This window comes from Rhinatrema bivittatum, chromosome 14, assembly GCF_901001135.1.
Source record: "Rhinatrema bivittatum chromosome 14, aRhiBiv1.1, whole genome shotgun sequence".
Classification (NCBI taxonomy): domain Eukaryota; kingdom Metazoa; phylum Chordata; class Amphibia; order Gymnophiona; family Rhinatrematidae; genus Rhinatrema; species Rhinatrema bivittatum.
In genome coordinates this window covers 34,590,399-34,615,234 of record NC_042628.1, presented here as the reverse complement: position 1 = coordinate 34,615,234, position 24,836 = coordinate 34,590,399, and the positions used below count along the sequence as shown (strand labels likewise).

At 45.9% G+C, this 24,836-nt stretch overlaps 1 long non-coding RNA gene across 1 annotated transcript; it reads right to left on the bottom strand.

Annotated features, from left to right (window-relative positions):
• Positions 1-1,189: 1,189 nt before the first annotated feature.
• On the bottom strand, positions 1,190-23,646 carry LOC115075609. The gene is made up of 4 exons (XR_003852567.1): positions 23,600-23,646; positions 7,354-7,395; positions 4,331-4,377; positions 1,190-1,296 (listed from the first exon to the last, which is right to left on the bottom strand). It is a non-coding gene; the product is annotated as an uncharacterized LOC115075609 (long non-coding RNA).
• Between the last annotated feature and the right edge of the window lie 1,190 nt (positions 23,647-24,836).

Sequence of the window (24,836 nt, the reverse complement as noted above, 5' to 3'; positions counted from 1 at the left end):
GGAAGGGCATCCTAAGAAGCCGGAGGATAAAATTTCCTTGACTTGTAGGTTGGCTGCTTAGAATCTCGTCTGAAAGACAAGGGGGTTTGGCTTGGGGGTTTGAGTGACAGTGTACCCATACACTACTCCGGGCTTGCAAGACCGGTCTTGCAAGTTTGATCGTGCCTGTGTAAAATACATTGCATGCAGTTCATGCATTCACCACCTTCCAAGCAATCCCTTGTTTAAAAACAAATCCTTGTGTACAGAATGAGCCACAGTTTTCCTGCCAAGAATGCTTCTGGCTCTGTCATCATTAAAAAGCGTCAGGAACATTTCTGATGTTCTAGGGTTGCATTTTTGGGGGATTTTGGATTGTACGTCCGGTGAGATCATCAAAAACAGCCAGTCCATTAATTCTGTCATCATTAAAAAAGCCATATCACATCACAGAGAGACCACATACATATAAATTATAATTAATCATTTATTAGAAATCACAAGGTGTTTACCTATCTAGACATTTAAAATCTAAACTCACACATTCATCCATCAATCACCACCAACCATATAAAAACATCTGTATTGCACAAATAATATTCAATGATCCAAAATTACAATCAATTACCTACATACATTTTACATTAATATAGCACTGTCAGGTGTGTAAAGCTATTACTGCATTGAAGTTATTCATATTATTTTTATTCCCATATTCCTCTGTATTTGTCTCTCTGTGATGTGATATGGTTATGTGATATCAGAGATTTTAGCTAAAAAAAGTATTTCCCTCTGTATATAATTATCATTAAAAAAGCGACAGGACCGTTTCTGATGACGTTTTGGGGGTGTGTTTTTGGGGAGCAGTGAGGGTGTGGACTTCTGGGGATGTGATACCCATGATGTCATGGGGGTGTGGCTTGGGGTGGGCTGTGTTGGCGGGGACACCAGTGACATCATAGGGGGATGGTTTGGGGGTGGGGTGTGGGAGGGTTGTGGGAGGGGCCTCTCCATTCACTTCTATTGGGGGAGGGGCATGGGCGGGGCATGGGGCAGAGTTAGGGGTGGGGGTCAGAGGGTTGGGGCGAGGTTGAGGTTAGGAGGAGGTGGGAGGGGCATGGCTATACCCCATTCACTTCTATGGAGATGGGGAGGGGCGCGGGCGGGTCTTAGACCGGAAGTGAACGCTGATTGGCTGCTGTCATCCTTATCTGCCTGTCAATCAGTTTGATTGATTGTGTACCCATAGACTACTCCCCCCCCCCTTCTCAGATGAATCTGGTTCTTCTGTTAACCACGTTGTCTCTGGTATCGTTTCTACAAAAAGAACAAATGCACTTGAACAGATGTAGTTATATTTGCTACTGCAGTGCTTTGTGTGCAGCAGCTTATATTTATACATTTATTTATTATATATATATATATTATATATTCCGTTTTTTAACTTTTCAAAGCACATTAATTCAAGTACTCTAGGTATTTCACTGTCCTCAAAGGGCTTATAATCTAAGTTTGTAGCTCCTCTGCTTAAAGGGGGAAGTTGGCCTCCACCCTACCCCAAAATATACTTGCAAAATTCCCTGATTATTCCAATGGCCCCACTCTCAACCCCGACTCTCACGCTTCTCATGGCTGTAAATGTACCAAATGTCGTAAGCCCCATCTCTCATCCCACAAAAAGAATAAAAGCTCAAATCTGAGGCATCCACCGTACACCCAATGCTAACCCTGTTAGATGAGTCATCATCCAGGTGCAGGATCAATCCCCATTTGCTGCTATCCCACCGGTGAAACTTTCCAAAAAGGCTCCAGCTGATCCCAGATGCTCCTTTACCCTTGGCTGAAACTTAGACCTCGGCTTCCCAAACTGTGGGTCCAGACCCTAAATGGAGTTAGAAAACCTTCAGATGGAGATCACAGTTGCCTCAATTGGCAGCCCTCTTCAGGCACCAGCAGCAGTAGCATTAGTAGTAAAAGGGAGCATGGGCCCTGTGAGTCAGCACGCATTCACAGGGCACTTCCCTTGCAGGAATTTCTCTGATAAAAGGAAGCCCTGCCTGAGGAGGGATCAAAGTCTCTGCAGGGCCTGCAAGTTTGCACTATCTCACAGGTCCCAAGCTGACCTTCAATGGTAATGCTGCTGCCCCCTGCAAATCACCGTTGGGCTTGGGACCAGCCATGAAGGGAAGGGAAGAATGAATGTGCATGGGCCACTGGAGATTGCCACCGTACCTTTCTCCTCCCCACCAATGAACCTACTCAAGAGAATAAATTTGCCCCTGATATCAGCTTGCCCTCTTCCCACCAGATGTTATCCACCTTTGGCCCAGGGCTCACAGGAAAAGGTTGTTGGGAGGAGGGATTATTTGACGAGAGGGGTGATGGCAGAAGGGCTTGAGGGATGGATAAGGCGGAGAGGAATTGGCTGTGGAGGGTGAGAGACGGGGAATGTGAGGGATTTAAGAGGAGTTGGGTTGTGAAAGGTGAATAGCTGAGGCATTGCGAGAGAGGGTTGGAGAGGAGGAGGAAGGGAGGCTGGGAGTTGAGAGAGAGGATGGGGTGAAAGGTATAGGATGACAGAGCATCAGTTGGGGTTATAAGAAGGGTATGGGGGTGAGAGAGGATCAGCTGTGGGATGAGAGGGGGATTATTATGTTATATTGTAAAGCGCTACGCTGAATTAATGTTTGAATGTAAACCGAGGTATTGTTACCTACGTGCCCCGGTATATAAAAATCTGTAAAATAAATAAATAAATCAGCTGTGGGATGAGAGGGGGAAAGGGAGGTGAGAGGAGCAGAGGTTGAGAGACTGAGTACACTGGAGGGGAGGAGATCGAGAGACAGTCCTGTGGAGGGGGTGAGGTTGAGATGGATCAGGTAGAGTATGGAGAAGGTAAGGAGTGATTGATGGAAGGAGACCGCACCTCTGCTAATTTCTTTTGCTTGTCATGTGACATTTCAAGTGCTAAAATGGGTTCACACTGGGAAGCCCTGACTTAAAGACAAATGGTGCAGGGAGGGAATGAGTGAGTGGGGAATACCCCTGCCCCTGGCAGATGACCCTTTTGATAGAGTAGGCTTTGGGTACACGGAAGGATGGGGGAATGCGAGAGGGCCCCTCAATTTGAACTTTTACTCTTTGTGAGTACAAGGGGAAGGGCTTAAGGGATGGGGCTTCTGAGCTATCATTTTGGTCATCTTTAGAGTGCAAAGTTCCTGACTAATGCAACAAGTGAAAAAATGGTTGCTGAATTTTGGTACAGATGCTATTGAGCTCCAAACTTCCAATACAGTTTGGCATTATGGGCTACTCCTAAAACTGCATACATGACGAAGTAATCAACATCTAAAACCAACATTTCAAATGAACAACAATAAAAACATGAATTAAAAGCTTCCTTAATATATAAAGCTTTAAGCTGTTTTCTAAAACACTTTACATATCATTGTCCCCTTAATTCTGCCCATTCCACAAGAATGCTGGAGTTTGAGTCCGCTGCAGCTTATACTTCCAGAGTTTAATTGTGCATTGAGTGAAAAATAATTTTCTCTGATTAGTTTTAAATGTGCCACATGCTAACTTCATGGAGTGCCCCCAGGTCCTTCTATTATTTAAAAGAGTAAATAACCGATTCACATTTACCTGTTCTAGACCTCTCATGATTTTAAACACCTCTATCATATCCCTCCTCAGCCGTCTCTTCTCCAAGCTGAACAGCCCTAACCTCTTTAGTCTTTCCTCACAGGGGAGTAGTTCCACCCCCTTTATCATTTTGGTAGGGCTGGGGGGTGGGGGAGTGAAAGGAAAGTTCCCTCTGAGGCCGCTCCGATTTTGGAGCGGCCTCGGAGGGATCGGGGAAAGCTATCGGGCCTCCCCTAGGCTCGGTGCGCGCAAGGTGCACAAGTGTGCACCCCCTTGCCCGTCGACCCCGAATTTTATAATATGCGTGCAGCAGATAAAATTGGGTGTACTTTTGTGCGCGCCAGGTAGCACGCACAAAAGTACCCCGCGTGCTCTCCTTTAAAAATCTGCCCCTATATCTAGAGCTCGGCCTTGATTCAACTCTCTGGTCTCCCAATCAAAAAATTGATAGATTAAGATAACCTGCTCAATACCAGATCTAGAGTTAGCTAGATAAGACTTATCCGGCTAACTAGCAATTTATTCAGGGATATTTGGCAGCATAGCCATGCTGATGAATATCCTGTGCGAGTAAGCCAGAAAAGTCTTATCCACCTAACTCACTTAGCCAGATATCTTTGAGCCCTTAGCATTCTTCCATCAGTATTGCCTTTGCTATCATCTGGATGGCAGTCCATATATTCTAAAAATGTAATTTAATGCTCACCCATAATGCTTCGGGTAGTGGCTTCTGCCATAGTATGGCTCTTAAACCTGATTCAGAAAATAAAATGGACAATTTAGTTTTATTTAAACATATCTGACATTTTAATTTCTAGAAAATAAAGCTTTTGATGGGTTGTACTCAACAGAGATGGGAATATGTGTTGTAAACCACAGCCCTGCAATTAAAAATTGATCCACTCTATCTTTTCATTCTTCTTTGGGGGTCACTTAATTTAATTGAGAATTCTTAGGAGGTTTCTCTGCACTTCATAAGGGTCTGTACAAGAAACACAGGAAATGGGGTGAGGGAGACTCAACTGACAATACATTGTTGTAATACAAACAAGAAATTGGCTTGGGTGGAATTACAAATCCACATGAAAGGATTTCTTAGTTCAAAGAAAGGGATTTTATTTTTTTTTTCAGTTAGAAATTTTATTGTATCAAACTGAACAATACAGAATTGACAGGGCCACACAACGCTGCCCCGCTCATTCATTACAAATGCATAGACACTTTGAGGCAGATTTTATAAATTTGCGCGAGCGAGTACTTGCGAGAACAAAAGTACGCTGGATTTTATAAGATACGCGCGTAGCCGCGCTTATCTTATAAAATCCGGGGTCAGCGCACGCAAGGGGGTGCACATTTGTGCAACCTGCGCGCGCCAAGCCCGGCGCACGCTGCCTGTTCCCTCCAAGGCCACTCCGAAATCGGAGCGGCCTCGGAGGGAACTTTCTTTCCACCCCCCCCCCCCCCCGCACCTTCCCCTCCCTTACCCACCCCCTTCCCCTCCCTTACCCACCCACCCCCCCTACCTTTTGTTGGCAGATTTACGCCTGCTGAAAGCAGACGTAAATGTGCGCGCGCAGGTCAGTTACATTTGTTTGTACCTATGAATATTCCACACCTTCCCACGTATGGTTCAAAGTGGATTACAATTTGGAAGTGCCACAAGAAGTGGCACAAAATAAGTAATCTTACAAGTATCGAGTGTTTTACTTTTCTGAAGACTTTAAGTTTCTTGGCTTACTATTTATTGGAGCAATGCGCAGGGAGGCCAATATCCAGCACTATTTAGCTGGATGAGTAATGATTTATCTGGCTAAATGGTGGCCACTGAATATCCGGCTATTTTCAGCGGTTGCCACTTAGCTGGATAAGTACTTATTCGGCAAAGTAGATAGCCAGATAACTTGTGGGTGGACAGTGGGTGGATTGGGATGGAGCTATTTATCCAGCTAATTTAACTGGATAGATGCTGATATTCGGATTTATCCAGTTATGTACATTGGATAAGTTAGACCTGCCATACAGCAAGTGATTTCTACAGGGATAGTCAGCAGCATAGCCTGATGCTGAATATTCCATTTAAGTTAGCTGGAAAAGTCTTATATGGCTAACTTAACTAAATGTATAGTTTTGAATATTGGACCCATAGAAATTAATGATTAATCAAAGTGGTTATTACAAATTTAAATAGTGAATAATTTTCCTATCTTTTAATATTGTGATGTCACTTGCTATTACAATAGATTTCCAATTGTAATGCCATTTTTTAGTCCAAAATTCAAACGCAGGGGTTCTTGTATAAGCAAGATATTTTTCCAGTGCTCAGGTTACTGTTTTTAATGCAAAATCTTCTAACAATGAAACCAGAAAAAGTTTCCAAGCTTGTTCAGGTTTTTATTTGCCAGTAGAGAATCAGCCACAGAACTTCTCTAGCAAAATGTTTCACTATTTGACAAAAATAAAATATCTAATTGTAACCAGATTTGCTAAATTGGTCTGTTCTGGTCACCTGCGTTTTGGAATCTAAGATGAAGTGCAGGCTCAGCAGGAGATTACAATGGTTCAAACAGCAGTTACAAGGCAGTAAAGTGCGATTGATAGGCTGATGCAACAAAGTGCGATTGGCTGAATGCAGTTTTACCCACACTTAAATGAACATTTTGTGCAGGTAAGCATTACTCCCAATGCAGGAAGGAGTAATGCCTTCAAAAAATGTGTGCTCAGCTCAGCGCATGGAAATTCCATGTAAATGAGAGCATTAAGCATTCCTTTCCAATACAGACAGGTGCGTTGGCTGAGCCCACATTTTCTTAATACTAGAAACTTTACTCCTGGTCAAAGGTGTAGTAAAGTTTCTAATACTGGATCCACTGCAGTGGCCGCCCCTACTCGCGAGCACAAGCAACAGCAGCAGCTCCATAGTGCATTTATGGTAAATGCCTTTGAAAGTTGCCCTCTAAAGAACATTAGATTCTAATTAGGAAGTTTTAAGGCGGACATCAGCATAGCCAGAGGAAACAGCAAGACTCTGCCAACAGCAGCCTCAACAACTCTGGAAGAAGTAGCATGCTAAGTCAAAACAAGCTAAGTCTAAACCCAAAAAAACCAGAAATGCTCTGGATCAAGATACACAAATCTACTCCAGCAGGAAAGTGACCCTTGATGGAACAACACTAACCCTAAACTCTGAAGCCCAGAGCCTGCACTTCATCTTGGATTCCATACTCACCCTCAAACACCATACCTTAGCATCTCCAACAGCTCTGCCATCTCTGCCCCCTTCTGGATGACACTGCCCTTGTAACTGCTGTTTGAACCATTGTAATCTCCTGCTTAGACTACTGCAAATTGCTCTGTACTGGAATCTCGTAAGTTATAAAATCACATGTCCATGTGTGCACGCTGGGTAGCACGGGCACATGGATGCGCGCGCATATCTCTTAAAATCTACCCCTAAATGTGTAATCTGCTATGTTGCACCATAGAGAGCAACTATATCAGAAACTTGCTTTAAACTCCCCAGCTGGAGAAACATCTCACAAATAAACATTCATGATGATGGCGAAGATGACATAAAAGACAATCATAGTACACAGCACAGATCATTCCACTTCCCGCAGAAGATAATAGTGACCTGACGTAGTGGCAGTTGGGTCAATTAATTTAATAAGCACTGATTTTCACAGTAATCTTTGGTGTCCATTTGTTTCATTACTTATTTTTAATACTAACCTGAAACATGTGCAGTTTCTGATGTTTTGCAGAAATATGTTTCTGAAAGAAAAACAGATAGGTTGCCATGATGAAGACATATTCTGCATCTTACTTCAATGTAAAAAAAGGGGTTGGGGCCCATATCTGTAAATCTGGAGACCCCTGTTTGCAGTCTTACTGCCACCACCATGTTAGTGTGATGGCTCCTGGAGGAAGAGCACATCATGGGAAACCCCACTGGGGATAGAGACTGAGCCACTTTCAGGATAAATTTCAATAACCACATAGCGGCAAATTTGCATATCCAGTATAAATTTCAAACAAGGGATCTTAGATCCTAACTCCATGATTAGGCACCTAGCTCCAGTTGAATATTGTCCTCCCCATGCGAGTGATGCTGGAGAATCATCTGACTGATTTCAGGACATAAAGGGAAGAAATCACTGTGTGAACTTCAGCAAGATTCTTGGTGACAATATTCAAAAGTTTTTACATGGATAAATACAGGTTTACCTGCTTTAAGACATGGCTTTATTATTGCCCCCCTCCCCTCACCTTACTTTGGGTAAAACTATGCACACTGTTTCATATGTAAAAATAAAGACAATTGAATGCTGCTAGTGAAAGAGGGCCGTGTAGTAAACTATTGGCCAGCAAGCAACACACAACAGAGACAAGAGTAGAAAATAGTGAAATGTAACAATCAGACACATGGTGGCATCAATCTATAAGTAACATCAGTAACATCCCTCTTTTCTTTGTTCAGTATAGGTACAACTTTCAATTGTCTAATGCCCTACAGATAAAGTCTTTTAAAAGGATTTGAGTGTTGACTACTGCGAGTATAGACGGAGCTTTTCTGTGCATGCAACTGCTGACCTCTGTCTGGAATCAGTGGGCTGTTATCTCTCCTGACCATCACGCTTGGCCTCAGAGTTGTAACAGGCATGCTTGCTTGTTCAAGTCGTCTGTCAATACTGTCCCCTACAGATCTCCTACTCTGCATTCTTGTGTATGTACTTGAACAGGAGGGATTGCTTGATTCTTCAGTTGAGCCAAGGGTGATTTGTGCAGAGCAGCCTTGGGAACTTACCTGTTCAGCCACTCGCAGATCCACAGGATTAAGGTGAAGGAACTCGTTATCACCAGATATGAGTGAGGTGGAATATTTTGCATGCAGGTTCCCTGCTTCTGATGAAGCGTGCAATCTCCCAGTAAGGGTTTCATGTGGAATGGTTCACCATTGCACAACTCATTTCATTTCAGTTATTTCAAATTTATATTCTGCACATTACAACAGTTGTTCATGGTGGATTACAAGAGAACTTAGGAAAATCTCTAGCAGATACATAGGAAAATTGGTTCTTACCTGCTAATTTTTGTTCCTGCAGTACTACGGATCAGTCCAGACAGTGGGTTGAGCCTCCTGTCCAGCAGATGGAGACAGAGAAAAACTGAAAGGACATAGCCCCTCCTGCATCCCTTCCGTATTAAGGATATCAAAGTAGAGAAAGAGAACATTAACTTTGAAAGGATCAAGCAAGAAACCTTTAAACATTAACTGGTAATTCGGAATTCAAAAACCCTGTAAGAAAAAACTGCTCTTATATAAATATCTATCAGGTAGATACTTCCGGTGCCTGAAAATCTGATAGGAAGCAAAAACCGATAGAAGAAACCCCTCGTTCAGAAGTGCTATGTAGAACAATAAGAAAATTTCGAGCGGACATACTAATGCAGCAGGGCAGGAGTCTGGACTGATCCGTGGAACTACAGGAACGAAAATAAGCAGGTAAGAACCAATTTTCCTTTCCCTGTACGTACCCGGTGTTATAATTTGTGAGGTTTGGGTGGACCTTTGGACACTGTGGCAGCTGATCATGCCCAAAGGGGGAAGTCCCGTGAAGGGCCACAGGTCAGGCTTAGCTCAGGACACGCAACACAGATTATATCTTTATTTAGACAGTTTGTGAAGCCACCAGAGGTGGCGGTAGTGAGTAGAAGACAGAGCCTGGCTGGGCTAGTATTCCTCAGGGTGCTGGAACAGCGGTTCCTCTGGTAGCAGTGCTCTAGTGGAGAGAACTGAGAAAATGAGTACAATTGAACATTCACAGAGTCCCAAGTATGGAGAAGCCCCGAGATAGGGAGAGCTGGCCCTCGAAGAGCGAGTATCAGATCCCTGCGAGCAGAGACTCATTGGCAAGTACTCATGCAGCGGTTCCACGTAGGACATGGCACTGGTGCTGGAACGGAGGTAGGCCCTTGAGGAGCGAGTACCTGGTTCCAGGGAAACAGCTCTGAGGAGTAGATGGTAGTAGTACTCACAGATGGTGTCTGTAGCAAATTCTTCCAAGTAGAAGAGGAGATGGATGTAGGCAGCGAGTCAGGGAACATGGGCCCTCGAGGATAGCGACCTGAAAGAAACAAAGAGGCCCCCGAGGAGCGGGTACCCCATTAGCAGATAAGAGTCCAATAGAAGTTGGAGGCAGAGTAGCTGGGTACGGAGAGCAAATCCCATCCGTAGGAAATCCCTTGCTAACTCAATGGCTAGCAATAAAGTGTCAGCTTAAATATCCAGGCCGCGTGACTTCATCACAGGGGGACACTCCTGAGGTTCGCGCCACAGAAGAAATAAGAATGAAGGCCGTGCGGCACGCGCGCCCTAAGGTACTTGAGGAGCATGGCAGGAAGCAGCGCCCAAGCCGGTCTGGGGACGCCAGAGAGGATGGCAGGCAGACTCCGTGGTAGCCAGGTGTCCATCAAGAGCAGGAGGAGTCACAGAAAAGGAAAGGTAGGCAGAGTGAAGCCGTCGGGCAGCATCGGTTGCAACACTCTGATCAGTTCAGACAGTGGGATGTACCAAAGCTTCCCTAAGTAGGGTGAGACCGAGATAGACCCACTCGAAGCACCTGTCTGCCAATGGAGCCAAAGTCTCCAACTGTTTCTCCGCTCAAAATGTAGCCTGTGAATGCAAAGAATGGGCCTTTAAGCCCTCTGGTACTGGCCTGCCACGACAGATATATGCCGATGCGACCGCTTCCTGTAGCCACCTGGCAATAGCAGCATTAGAAACCTTGTTCCCATTATTGGGACTAATCTATAAGACAAAGATATGATCAGAGACACGGAACTCGTTGGTGACTTGACTTGTAAGAATAGTAGGAGAACTCTCTTGACAGCCAGTCACTGTAGGTCGCTGCCCGGAGTGATGGAAATGTCCTCTGAAGAAAAAGCCGGAAGCTCCATGGACTGATTGTTGTGAAAAGAGGACACCACCTTAGGTAAGAAGGACGGGACTGTTTTGAGGGAAAACCCCAAATCAGAAAAACGGCCACAACGTTTGAAGCACGGACACTCTCCTGGCCGAGCAAATAGAGACAAGGAAAACAGTCTTGAGGGTTAGGTCCTTAAGAGTGGCCCGGCAAAGAGGCTCGAAGGGGGAATCGCAGAGAATGCGCAGCACCAAATTAAGAAAATGTATGACATCTGGATGGGCCACCAGCGCACAGCCATCGACTGGCCCAGGAGGGAACTGGGAGCTGAGACCTGCACCTGCAAGGAATTGAAGGACAAACCTTTGGAGAGACCCATCTGAAGGAAGGAGAGAACCGGGAATACCGGAGCCTTGCGTGCCGGGATACCGGAAACGGAACACATATTCTCAAACACTGTCCAAGTTCGGATAAGTGAGAGAGGTGGACATTTTATGTGCCTGCAAAAGTGTGGAAATAACTTCTTCCATATAACCCTTCTTTCTCAGGCGACGCCGCTCAAAAGCCAGACCACTAGACAAAAGCAATTTGCCTGATCGAAAAATAAGGGACCTTGGCGCAGCAGGTTTGGTAGATGACCGAGGCAGAGGGGATCCTCCTTTGCGAGGTTCCCCAGATCTGCGAACCATGGTCGTCGAGGCCACTCTGGTGCCACAAGAATGACTGGACCCATGTGAAGTTCTATCCTCCTGAGCACTTTTCCCACCAGAGGCCAAGGTGGGAAGATTTATAGGAGGACGTCATGAGGCCAGGGCAGGACCAGGGCATCTACGCCTTCTGAGCATCACTCTGTTCTATGACTGAAGAATCTGGGAGCCTGCGCATTCCTGAAGGTGGCCCTTAGGTCCAAGTGGGGAGCACCCGACCCGCACACAACAAGATCCATCACCTCTTCGGACAACTCCCATTCTCCGGGTTCTAGATGTTGATGACTGAGGAAGTCGGCTTGAACATTCTCCGTCCCCGCAATGTGGGAGACCGTCAGCCAATCCAGGAGGTGCTCCGCCCATGTGAGGAGCTTGCTGGCTTCCAATGCCACCAGACGATTCCTGGTGCCCCCCTGGCGATTGATGTAAGCGACTGTGGTGGCATTGTCAGATAGGACTCATACCGCTTTGCGATGGATCAAAGGAAGGAAGGACTTGAGTGTCAGATGAACCACTTGGGTTTCCAGGCGGTTGATGTGCCACTGGGATTGCACAGGGGACCATAGTCCCTGAGTAGACTCAGGGACTATGGTCCCCGCCGGAGAGACTGACATCTGCCATAACGATGATTCACTGGGGAGTCATCAGAGGCACCCCCTTCAGAAGGTGGGCAAGCGATAGCCATCACTGCATGCTGGCTACGGTAGAGTCGGGGAGCAGTAGCGAAGTCTGAAACTCCTCCCAGACTGGCTTCCAGCGGGACAGCAAAGCTTTCTGTAATGGACACATATGCACAAAAAATCCAAGGAATCAAATTGATAGTTGAGGCCATGGAGCTCAGGACCTAAAGGTAGTCCCAGGCTGTGGGAACAGAGAGGGCTAAGAGATGCTGTACTTGATCCATGAGCTTGAACGCCTGGGCCTCTAGTAAGAACACCTTGTCCAAGCGGGTATTGAAGCACACTCCCAGGAATTCCAGGACCTGAGAGGGCTGGAGGTCAGTTTTGGAGAAGTTGACTATCCACCCCAGGGAGTTGAGATGTCAAGACTCTGTTGACTGTTATCATGCAGAGGTCCTCTGATTTGGCGCGAATGAGCCAGTCATCCAGGTAAGGATGGACTAGGACTCCATCGCGGCATAGGGCGGCCGCCACCACCACCATGACTTTGGTAAAAGTGCATGGCGCGGAGGCCAAACCGAATGGAAGCGCTCAAAACTGGAAGTGTTGACCCAAGATGTCAAAGCGGAGAAACTGCTGATGGTCATGGCGGATTGGGATGTGCAAGTAGGCCTCCATGAGGTCGAGAGACACGAGAAATTCGCCTGAGCGAACCGCCGCGATGACCGCCCTCAGGGACTCCATCCGAAAATGGGGAACCTTGAGGGCCCGGTTGACTCTCTTCAGGTCCAGGCTTGGTCTGAAGGAGCCATCCTTTTTGGGAATGACGATGTAGAAGGAGCACGGGCCGGATCCCTGTTCCTTCACAGGCACTCCTCCTAGCTCTTGCAGCCTGAGTAGAGTCTGACACAGTGCTGGATGCTTCTGGCTGCCGCAGGGAGAAACAAGGTAGCGGTCCGGGAGGTCCTGAGCAAATTCTAATGCGTAGCCTTTTTCGATCACCTCGAGGACCCATTGATCCATTGTAATCTTGACCCATTCCTCGAGGAACAGAGACAGACGACCACCTAAGTGATGAACGGAGGAATGGGCCAGTCGTATCTCATTGTGAGGACTACGCAGAGGGGCCTTGCAAGTTACCATCCCGGAAGGGATGTCAGCCACAAAAGGAATGAGACCATGGCTGGGACCTAGTGGAAGCTCCTCTTTGGAAGGATGCCCACACTTCATTATTGTACCTGTGGTGGCCTCGGAGGCAAGAGCGCAAAGGAAAGAAGGACTTAGCCTGTTTAGGGTGGTCCTCAGGCAGCTTATGAAACTTGTTGCTTCCCAAAGATTTAATAACCTGTTCAAGGTCCTCACCAGAAGGCAACTTACCTGTGAAATGAAGCATGCCCAGCTGCATCTTGGAGGAGGGATCTGCAGCCCAATTTAGTAGCCAAAGAAGCTGTTTGGCCGATACTGCGGACACCATGGCCCTGGCCTGCACCTGGAGCAAGTCAAAGAGGGCGTCAGCCCCATTCGCCACCGCAGCTTCCAGCCGATCTGCCTGTTCTGCCTCTGCAGATGGGAGGACCTGGCTGCTGAGTAATTATGGACCCCACCTGAGGCTTGCTCACTGCATGAGGCTGCTACAGATTATCGCCCGAACTCCTAAAGCTAGGACTTCAAAGATCCGCTTGAGATGCAGTTCCAGTTTGTGATCCTGAACATTCTTCAGTGCCGTGGCTCCAACCATTTGATAACTGCGGAGACCGAAGCGTCCACCTTAGGCACCTTAAGCATCTCTAGGCATTGGTCAGGTAGGGGATAGAGCTTGTCCATTGCCCTACCCACGCAGAGACCCAATTCGGGAGACTCCCATTCCTGGAGGAGGAGCAGCATGAGTATAGGGTGGAAGGGAAGTACATGGAGGAGCCTTGAGTCCTGCCACGTTCCCTGGGGCAGAGGCACTGGCGGATTCCTCAGGTGGGAATTTGATCCCCAGCTCATTCAGTACAAACGAAAAGAGCGGATCTCACTCTTCCAGCGGCGGATTCCTGATGAAGACCGGCCCAGGGATTCACTGTCCAGGCCGGCCCAGAAGATACCACGTGGTCTGCCGAGTGCGGTTCTGTCACGGCCGCGCTCGACAGACCATGTGACTAGCGCAACCGGCCCACCGGGGATGCCCGATCCCCCAATAGGCCAATCTGCCCCTGCACTCTTCCCCCTGTAATAATCATAAAACCCGCGGGTCGTCACCCTCTATTGGAGGATTTGGGAGCAGATCCATATCCAGATCAGGATCTGGAGGAGAGGGCTTGGGAGGGTCTGGGGTGGTTGGTACGCCCTGAACGATCCTGACTCTGACAGGATTCTGGGACCCGAGGAGGCTGTGCAACAGACCCCTGAGGGATCTTTGCTGGGGGGGGGGGGGGGGGTGTCCAGGGAGGGGTTCCTCCTGTTCCTGAAGCCTGGCTAAATGAGATTTTGCAACAAAAGCACAAAATCTGGAGCAAAACAACGCTGAGCCATCCCATGTATTGGGGGGAGGGGCTAGGTCAGAGAGGTCAGGCACCCCTTCTGGAGGGTGCATGGGACTCAAATCTGGCAGCAAAATCGCAAAGTCCAGCTCCCCTCCCCTTTGAGGCACAGAATCCGTTGCGATTCCTGTGCACAAAATGGCCACCTTTCCTATGTTTTTTCTCGGGGGAGCTGGCTTCAAAACGCGTCTGGGATCCCGATCCCAGACCGCTGATTTTGCTGGTGCCCCGGAGGGTCCCTAACCCCCAGGTAAAAAAATACGAGCAGAGGCCAGCGCGGGAGAGCCACGGAGCAGGCTCCCCGCCGACTAGGCAGGTTACTGATCTCGGCATGAGCAGGGGAAAGCTGCCGCTAATGAAAAACAGCTGAGCCGGGCTGCAATTGCGAGCAGGAGAGTGAACCCTGAGCTGCTCGTTCCGTTTGGCCCCAGAGCAACTGAACACGGGTGAGGCGAAAGTGCTCCTTCTGGCTTCCTTGACATTTTTTTTTTTTTTTTAATATTGGCAGCAGCTTAAAAATGTCAATGCAGCAGTACCCGAGGCAATAAAGACTCCTGGGTGAGAGAAGTCAAGAGGGGGAGTGACTGGACCACCAGTATCGCCCCCAAGCCAGTCAAGGATCACTGGGTAAGGAATCCTAGGCTGGATATACAAGGGGCAAGCCCCCCTAGGACCCTATGAGAGCCAGGGGACAGAGCTGTCTCCCTTGGAAACATGGGTTTTGAATTTTGAGAAATTTCTACATTTTTTTTTTTTAATATAAGAATTAGGTAGGCAGTACTTGCTTGATCCTGAAGTAACAGTGAGGAAGAAAAAACCCCACAGAAAGAAGAAATAGCTAAAGAAGGGGAGCTGCAGGTTCAACTGTGGATCTGCTGGAGACAGAGAAATAAAGAAGGGACACAGGAGGGGCTCTGTCCTGATATAGGATACCCTTTCAGTTTTTCTCTGTCTCCACCTGTTGGATAGGAGTCTCAACCCACTGTCTGGACTGATGCGGGTAGATACAGGGAACATAGCTTGAGAAAGACTTGCTTCTTAGTTGCAGCCTTTCTGATACATCTTATATCAAGTAGTTTGCTAGCTACTGGCAATAAAGTCTTCAGTCTTCTTGGCATCAGGCACTCTGCTACACTGGTATCCATGCCTTCGGTCTTCTTGGCATCAGGCACTCTGCTACACTGGTATCCATGCCTTCGGTCTTCTTGGCATCAGGCACTCTGCTACGCTGGTATCCATGCCTTCGGTCTTCTTGGCATCAGGCACTCTGCTACGCTGGTATCCATGCCTTCGGTCTTCTTGGCATCAGGCACTCTGCTACGCTGGTATCCATGCCTTCGGTCTTCTTGGCATCAGGCACTCTGCTACACTGGTATCCATGCCTTCGGTCTTCTTGGCATCAGGCACTGCACTGGACTGCCTTCCATGCCTTCTGCGGGTGTTTCTCCAGTGGAGTACAGCTTTCCAAGGGTCTTTGCCATCCCTTTTTGCTTTCTTCCACAGGTTTTTCATGATCGTCCCAGCTGATTCAGCTATGCCATTGGCTTGTGGGTACTGTGGTGAATCCTCAGACTCCTAATTAGTAACAAATCATTTTAATTGCAAGCATGCAAATTGAGGCCAATTTTCCAAAATTATTCAGTTTGTTTGAGCAGAACTTGCAAACCGTTTCGCAGCCCTTGATTCCACAGACATGTCGGGGAGCATTTCCCAGATGTCTGAATAGTGATCAGCAGGAACTCTTTACCAGGAAAGTTAAATAAACCCCTTCTGACAATCTGCCAAGGCCCTATGCAGCATCATAATTTCCTTCCGCTGTTTGTGGGCATATTCATTGCAGATCTAATTGCTGACAAAGTCTTTGATCTCACTTGCATACCATCAGTAGAGGATATTGCTTGCCTGTGTGTAACATGCTTCCCCTCCAATGTGCCTGGACTATTTAAGTATTAGCATCTCTAATCATAGCAATCTGGGTAATCTGTGTACAGAATGCCATTTTGTATGCAATTTCATGCCTGAATAACCAGGATTCCCTTATGGTAGCTGGTGCTTCCTCCTTCTATTCTGACAAACCATTTAGGGCAACAGGACACATTTAGTATTCTTTGACAATACTGTTTTGCTATTGCCTGAATGGCAGTCCATATAGTCTATTAATGTGATTTAATGCTCACCCATATCCATTCCAGGAGGAGGCTGCTGTATACCTGATTCAGGAAATAAAATGGTCATGGTGGAAGGAAGACAACCAATGGGACAGTGCTATACAGGGGTACAACTTATATCGCAAGACAGAGAGGAGCACCAGGGAGGCGGTGTGGTGCTTTATGTCTGGGATGGCATAGAGTCCAACAGGATAAACATTCTGCATGAGACTATATGCACAATTGAATCTTTATGGGTAGAAATCCCTTGTGTGTTGGGGAAGACTATAGTGATAAGAGTATACTAACGACCACCTGGGCAAGATGGTGAGACGGACAGTGAAATGCTAAGAGAAATTAGGGAAGCTAACCAAATTGGTAGTGCGGTAATAATGGGAGATTTCAATTACCAGACACCAAAAGTGCAGAAAAGAATTTAGTCCAAACCACGTAGTTCAAAAAGCTCTACAGAGCGTAAACAGTTTTTATTCTTGAACGGCAACTCCACTGATTCACAAAATACCAATTTAGACCGCGTCCCCCGACACGGTCCCGTGTTTCGCCTAGGGCTGCATCGGGGGGGAGCAACAATTTTTACATGGCACTGTAAATAAAGTATATACAGGTTAGGACTTAGAGCTGCAAAATACCGACACATATCTTATTTCACAAATATTTAACATACCTGAATGCACAGCAGTTTCAAAATTGGCAGGGAGCGCGTCCATCTTACGTGCAGACAGGCATTTAAACCTCACGGAGTTGGCGCGAAATCAGGTTGACAGGTCACATGGTCAAGGAGGGGCCAATCACAGCGGCCCCCATTCCTGAGGCGCAACTAGCAGTACGAACAGCAAGCGCTTCTTCTGGTGATCCCACACCGATTTATGTAAATAAATGCCATTCGAGTTCCCGATTCAGCCCACTTGGTGTTACTGTGTTAAGGTAAAAAATCCACCTCTGTTCAACTCGTCCTAACTGTTCACTATAGTTGCCCCCCCGGGGTGAACGGGGGACAACCTCAATAATGCGGAAGATCAAGTCAGCAAGAGTATGTTCCCTTTGAATCCAGTGTAACACAAGTGGTTCATTTTCACGAGAGTGGCGGATGTTAGAACAGTGTTCAATTATGCGTGTTTTAATCATTCTGGAGGTCTTACCCACATAGATCAAGGGGCAGGGACAGGTGATGATATAAATTACTCCTTTAGAGGTACAATTTGAAGGGGCCCTAAGTGGAAAAACTTTACCAGTGATAGGATGTGTAAAGGAGGTGCAGGTTACAGTATACTGACACACTGTACAATGGCCACAAGGTTGATGTATGGCTGGGGTTAAAGGAACCACTGGGTCTGGATTGAGATCTGCATGAATGAGTCTATCACGGAGATTGCGCCCTCGACGGTAAGTAAACCTTAAAGGTCCTTGAAAAAGGCGATTCAATGAAAGAGACTGCCAATGTCTGCGAATAATGGTGGTGACCTGACGACTCAAAGTAGAAAAAGGAATAATACAATTATTAACATTTTCGGATGAATGAGAACGTGGAAGGAATAACCAGTCCCGGTTGACATACAGTGCCCGTTTAAAGGCCTGCTTTATTACTTGAGGCGGATACCCCCTTGATAAAAATCTCTCAGTCATGAACTTAGCTTGGGATACAAATTCAGCCCAAGTGGAACACAGTCTGCGCAAACGCAGAAATTGCCCAGTCGGTATGTTCCGCCGTAAATTTCGTGGATGACAACTCTGAAAAGACAATAAAGTATTTCTGTCAGTTTCTTTACGGTAAATAGTGGTGATAAAACGATTCTCAGAGACAGATATTAAAATATCCAAAAATGGAATTTGGCAGGAATTAATTACAAAATTACAAAATTAAACTGAATGTTCGGATCACATGAATTCAACCAGTCTAAAAAAAGAAAAAACTGGATGTCAGTGCCTTGCCATACCAAAAAAATATCGTCAATAAACCGACGCCAAAGAGTAATATATTGAAAACCTTCAGACGGATATACATAGGTTTCTTCAAATCGAGCCACAAAAAGGCACGCCAGACTGGGGGCCATAGTAGCCCCCATCGCCGTGCCCTTTATTTGCTGAAAAAGGGACTGTTTAAACCGGAAATAATTTTTTGTCAAGGCTAACTTCGCCAGAGTGGTTAAAAATGACGTGGGGACCCGATATGGGGCTTGGCGTAAATTCAGAGTCTCTTCAATGATTTTTAACGCCTCAACTTGCGGAATGTTGGTGTATAAAGAGACTATATCCAGGGTGACAAAAAAGAAGGGGGTAGGAGGAAGGGGTGTATTGTCTAAGATGGTAATTAAATGAGCAGAGTCACGAATATAGGAATGGATTTTTGGGACCCAAGGTTTTAAAAATAAATCGACGAACTGTGACAGAGGCTCCAAAACAGACCCAATCCCTGCCACGATAGGGCGACCAGGGGGATGATGTAAAGTTTTATGGACCTTGGGTAAGGTATAAAACACCGGTATTTTCGGAAAGTCAATTACCAAAAACTTAGCTTCCCTAGAGGTCAATATTTTTGCATCTGCTGCATCCTGTACAATTTCCTTAATCTGATGTACCAAATCAGGTGTGGGATCACCCGGTAATGGGAAATAAAAAGACTGGTCAAGTAGCTGACGATAGATCTCAGCCTCATACTGTTCAACATCCTGCACCACTAAACCCCCACCTTTGTCTGCGGGCTTAATTATAATACTCTGATCACATTCCAAAACTTTAATAGCCGCATATTCACATTTAGAAAGGTTAAAGCAAGTATAATGACGATTAGCTACTAAATCACATATGTCTTGATTGACCAAAGTCTCAAAGGCGGCAATAAGCGGATCAGGGGTACCGGGAGGCATCCATCTCGATTTCGGATATACCAACGAATCAACTCGTGTAGCGGGAGTGTCAGCAAAAAATAATTTCAACTTCAGAGCCCTACAGAAGCGATACAAATGTATTCTGAGATCAAATAAATTAAAGCTGACTGTGGGGACAAACGATAGACCTTTACCCAAGACTCCCATTTCATCTTTGGACAAGTGACGAGATGACAGATTGAAGATGGCTGGTGGCTCTAATGCCACAGGTCCGATTGCTGACTGGTGGCTCGAGTCACACGTTGAGTCAGGGTAGTATTGCCTCGGGGTCGTGATCGTTGATTGCGGTCTTGACGAGGTGGTTGTCCGGAGTCCGGCGGTTTTTGACCTGAGTCCAAAAAAGAAGAAGCTATAGAGGCATAACGTGAAGATGCCATTGTATTTTCGGGTCGTGTAATGGTTGTTGATCTCAATCCAGACCCAGTGGTTCCTTTAACCCCAGCCATACATCAACCTTGTGGCCATTGTACAGTGTGTCAGTATACTGTAACCTGCACCTCCTTTACACATCCTATCACTGGTAAAGTTTTTCCACTTAGGGCCCCTTCAAATTGTACCTCTAAAGGAGTAATTTATATCATCACCTGTCCCTGCCCCTTGATCTATGTGGGTAAGACCTCCAGAATGATTAAAACACGCATAATTGAACACTGTTCTAACATCCGCCACTCTCGTGAAAATGAACCACTTGTGTTACACTGGATTCAAAGGGAACATACTCTTGCTGACTTGATCTTCCGCATTATTGAGGTTGTCCCCCGTTCACCCCGGGGGGGCAACTATAGTGAACAGTTAGGACGAGTTGAACAGAGGTGGATTTTTTACCTTAACACAGTAACACCAAGTGGGCTGAATCGGGAACTCGAATGGCATTTATTTACATAAATCGGTGTGGGATCACCAGAAGAAGCGCTTGCTGTTCGTACTGCTAGTTGCGCCTCAGGAATGGGGGCCGCTGTGATTGGCCCCTCCTTGACCATGTGACCTGTCAACCTGATTTCGCGCCAACTCCGTGAGGTTTAAATGCCTGTCTGCACGTAAGATGGACGCGCTCCCTGCCAATTTTGAAACTGCTGTGCATTCAGGTATGTTAAATATTTGTGAAATAAGATATGTGTCGGTATTTTGCAGCTCTAAGTCCTAACCTGTATATACTTTATTTACAGTGCCATGTAAAAATTGTTGCTCCCCCCCGATGCAGCCCTAGGCGAAACACGGGACCGTGTCGGGGGACGCGGTCTAAATTGGTATTTTGTGAATCAGTGGAGTTGCCGTTCAAGAATAAAAACTGTTTACGCTCTGTAGAGCTTTTTGAACTACGTGGTTTGGACTAAATTCTTTTCTGCACTTTTGGTGTCTGGATATTATTGAAGTGCAGTATTCTTTGCTCTGTGGTGTTTTAGATTTCAATTACCCCAATATTGACTGGGTAAATGTATCATCGGTACATGCTAGAGATATAAAGTTCCTGAATGGAATAAATGACATTTTAATGGAGCAATTGGTTCAGGAACCGACGAGAGAGGGAGCAATTTTAGATCTAATTCTGAGTGGAGCACAGGATTTGGTGAGAGAGGTAATGGTGGTGGGGCCGCTTGGCAATAGTGATCATAGTATGATCAAATTTGAATTAATGACTGGAAGGGGACAGTAAGCAAATCCACGGCTCTCGTGCTAAACGTTTAAAAGGGAAACTTTGATAAAATGAGAAAAATAGTTAGAAAAAAACTGAAAGGAGCAGCTACAAAGGTAAAAAATGTGCAAGAGGCATGGTCATTGTTAAATGTGCATCCTAGAAGCACAGTCCAGATGTATTCCACACACCGTCGGGAGGCAGAGCAGGCTAGCTCTGCCTCCCGACGGTGGGAGTCAATCCCACCTCGGGCCAAGGGTCCACCATCAGCGCAACAGATTGGCAAGGCCATGGATTCGGTGGAGCTTTCCGTTCTCCAGGCCATTCCTGGCCTGGCCTTGAAGATACTAGTTCTGACAAAGCAGTGGTTCCTAGAGGCATTGGCCTCTTCTGTCGAATGTCACCACGCTTGGCTGGATATTCACCCAAGTGCTGCAGCTCCAACATCTGCACTAGTCTAAATTTATGAACAATTTATGAACACTTCCCTTCAGACAATAATACCTAATTGGCTAACTATACCACTTCTCTACTCACGCAATGCAGTTACTTTCAATTACGCTTAGCACTCCCTTTGACCTATGTACATGCAGCTCTCTTAATATTGTAACTGATCTATCAATCTTCTTCTGAACCATAAATAATCTACATATCATGTTTATATTGCCCAGTATGTAATTATCTGTACTCTTAATTTTGATCCTCTGGCCAAATGCGCTTCTTTTGAATTTATTTGATATTATTTATTTTCGAGTTTAATACTATCAGCTATTTACCCTTTAAGTTCATTTTATGCTCTCCTATTTTATTTTATTTAATAGTTTTAATGTTTATGACCTATGTATCCTTATTTATTTGTTTTGGATTGTAAAGCTTTTGCTAAGTTAATGTTCATTGTAAACTGAGGTGATGTTTCCATACATGCCGCGGTATATAAAAAACCCTTAAATAAATAAATAGTCAGCCCACTACCTGCAGCCTCTCCCACCAAGGCTTTGCTGGCCCTACTCGCTCCACCCCATTTTAACGGGGACCTTCGTCTCTGCAGGGGATTTATTAACCAGTGCTATATGCAGTTTGCTCTGCAGCCTTCCATCTTCCAGGATGAACTGACAAAGTTAACCTTTATTCTTTCTCATTTGGAAGGCAAGGCTTTGGCGTGGGCCTCTCCCTTATAAGAGCATTCATACTCTAAGAACATGCCTATACTGGGTCAGATCAAGGGTCCATCAAGCCCAACATCCTGTTTCCAACAGTGGCTAATCCAGGCCATAAGTACTTGCCATGTACCCAAAAACGAAGTCTATTCTATGCTACTGTTGCTAGTAATAGCAATGGCTATTTTTTAGGTCAACTTAATTAATAGCAGGTAATGGACTTCTCCAAGAACTTATCCAATCCTTTTTTAAACACAGCTATACTAACTGCACTAACCACATCTTCTGGCAACAAATTTCAGAGTTTAATTGTGCGTTGAGTGAAAAAGAACTTTCTCCGATTAGTTTTAAATGTGCCCCATGCTAACTTCATGGAGTGCCCCCTAGTCTTTCTATTATCTGAAAGAGTAAATAACCGATTCACATTTACCCGTTCTAGACCTCTCATGATTTTAATCACCTCTATCATATCCCCCCTCAGCCGTCTCTTCTCCAAGCTGAAAAGTCCTAACCTCTTTAGTCTTTCCTCATAGGGGAGTTGTTCCATTCCCCTTATCATTTTGGTAGCCCTTCTCTGTACCTTCTCCATCGCAATTATATCTTTTTTGAGATGCGGCGACCAGAATTGTACACAGTATTCAAGGTGCGGTCTCACCATGGAGTGATACAGAGGCATTATGACATTTTCCGCTTTGTTCACCATTCCCTTTCTAATAATTCCCAACATTCTGTTTGCTTTTTTAACTGCCGCAGCACACTGCACCGACGATTTCAATGTGTTATTCACTATGACGCCTAGATCTCTTTCTTGGGTGGTAGCTCCTAATATGGAACCTAACATTTTGTAACTATAGCATGGGTTATTTTTCCCTATATGCATCATCTTGCACTTATCCACATTAAATTTCATCTGCCATTTGGATGCCCAATTTTCCAGTCTCACAAGGTCTTCCTGCAATTTATCACAATCTGCTTGTGATTTAATTACTCTGAACAATTTTGTATCACCTGCAAATTTGATTACCTCACTTGTCATATTTCTTTCCCAATCATTTATAAATATATTGAAAAGTAAGGGTCCCAATACAGATCCCTGAGGCACTCCACTGCCCACTCCCTTCCACTGAGAAAATTGTCCATTTAATCCTACTCTCTGTTTCCTGTCTTTTAGCCAGTTTGTAATCTACAAAGGGACATCGCACCTATCCCATGACTTTTTACTTTTCCTAGAAGCCTCTCATGAGGAACTTTGTCAAACGCCTTCTGAAAATCCAAGTACACTACATCTACCGGTTCACCTTTATCAGTGAGACTCAGTGGCATTCATTATTTCTGAAGAATGTAATTTTAGACTCACTGTTCACTGTTTGTGTTGGCTTTTCGCCATATGTCCATTTTCCTGAAAGAAAAAGAGATACGTTAATGTGAGCAAGACATATTTTGTATCATAATTCAAAAAAGACAAATCTACATATCTGGAGAACCCTGTATCCAGTCCCACTACTTTCAAGCCATTGATTGGTCAGCTCAAGGAAGACAATGACCTGGCGAGGATAAAATTGAGCCCTATAACATGGCTGGTGCTGGAAAATCTTATGACCTTAACAGGAGGACACAAAGAGAAACAAATTTGGCAGAAAATATAGTGCCATCTTTTTCAGTATATTAATAATTAATGAAATTCAGTGGTGGAATATCAACTACCTTTCATTTTAGCAGGATTACCATATTTACAGAATTCAAAACTGGGACACAAGGAATGAGCTAATGAGCTAATTTTTGTCCCATTCAAATTACATTTTCTTTGGTGACAAAGAAAGAATGAAGAAGACCGGTGACAGCACAGTAGAAGGCACAAATGGGCAGCCTTGGTGCTCCTTTCCTGCTGCTTTCTTTTCTATCTGCATGTTTCGATGCAAAACTAAACTAACAAAGGAGACACAGGGGCGGATTTTAAAACTCCTGCGCGCGTAAATCCTCCCGGATTTGCGCACCGGCGCGCCTATTTTGCATAGGCCGCCGGCGCGCGCCGAGCCCCGGGACGCGCGGAAGTCCCGGGACTTCCTGAAAGTGGCGTGTCGGGGGCGTCGCCAAATGATGCAGCGTTTGGGGGGCGTGACGCGGTGTTTGGGGGCGGGCCCAGGGCCGTGGTGCCGGCCCGGGGGCATGGTCGAGGCCTCCAGACCAGCCCCCGGGTCGGATGATGGCGCTCCAGCAGTTGGCTGGCAGGCATAAATCGTGAAATAAAGGTAGGGGGGGGAAGGAGAGGGGAGGCGAAAAGAAAGTTCCCTCCGAGGCCGCTCCGATTTCGAAGCGGCCTCGGAGGGAACGGAGGCAGGCTGTGCGGCTCGGCGCGCGCAGGCTGCCCAAAATCGGCAGCCTTGCGTGCGCCGATCCCGGATTTTATAGGATATGCGCGGCTATGCGCGTATCTTATAAAATCCAGTTTGCGCCTGGTGCGCCAACAAAAGTACGCGATCGCGTATTTTTTTAAGATCTACCTCACAGGGAATAACAAATGCTGAAAGAACATTCAAGCTGAGGTTATTTATTTTAGAAAAAAGATATGTAAGGGGAGCTCTAACTATATAACA